The sequence below is a fragment of the Sinocyclocheilus grahami genome, unplaced genomic scaffold (genome assembly GCF_001515645.1).
Source record: "Sinocyclocheilus grahami isolate Dianchi unplaced genomic scaffold, SAMN03320097.WGS_v1.1 scaffold26306.1, whole genome shotgun sequence".
NCBI classification, from domain to species: Eukaryota; Metazoa; Chordata; class Actinopteri; order Cypriniformes; family Cyprinidae; genus Sinocyclocheilus; species Sinocyclocheilus grahami.
This window is the reverse complement of record NW_015520049.1, coordinates 1-752: the sequence shown is the minus strand read 5'-3', so window position 1 is coordinate 752 and position 752 is coordinate 1. Positions and strand designations below refer to the sequence as shown.

At 38.3% G+C, this 752-nt stretch overlaps 1 long non-coding RNA gene across 1 annotated transcript; it reads right to left on the bottom strand.

The window, feature by feature from the left end:
* Positions 1-50: 50 nt before the first annotated feature.
* Positions 51-418, bottom strand: LOC107580176 (uncharacterized). Its single transcript, XR_001608598.1, has 2 exons — positions 225-418; positions 51-123 (listed from the first exon to the last, which is right to left on the bottom strand). It is a non-coding gene; the product is annotated as an uncharacterized lncRNA (long non-coding RNA).
* Positions 419-752: the final 334 nt, after the last annotated feature.

The window sequence follows — 752 nt, the reverse complement described above, 5'->3', positions numbered from 1 at the left end:
CCTGATGAGGGCTATATCATCAATAAGACCTCCTTTCCCATTGTATATGCTGGCAGCTTTTATTCCAAATTTTGTGCTTGCAACTGAGAGTAGATCAGCTAGAGTTCCATAAACTGCCACCACCTGATGTAAAAGTCATAAAAGGAGCAACAAAAGGAGATTTATTCAGCAAGCACGCCTTTAATTATATATTAGCAAGACAATAGGTAACAAAACACCCTCACCTTGCCATTGTGTGAGGCTCCATTTACAAACAGCGTGACTCTTCTCATATCCGAGGTTATAATGTGACTCTTCAGTGTCTGTTTTTATTGTTTATAAACTCCAAGTAACTGTAAATCATCAAAGCATTTCCGATTACTGCAGAAGACTGTTTACTTCCGTCATTACTGCAGCCAATCAGAGACTTTGAAAACAGAGCGCGATAGTGCAAGGCTAACGACAGAAGACCGAGGTGGGCGGGGTTAAAATATCGAAATTCTTCTCTGATTGGACAGGAACGATGGGGCTAAATAATTGTTTTGGTTTTTCCGTACTGTGGATTTACATTTCAATGGACACTGACATTTCTCTCGTGTCGTTATTTAATAAAAAATATTATCAAGACTGTTTATGAAGCAATACAAAGATGACTTGGTCACGTGATGCTTGTTACTTTTCTCAGCGCTGATCATGATGGTCGAATCACAGTCGTTTGAAATTACTTAATGATATGATGATATAACACTTTATTGTCAGACGAGTCTGAAATT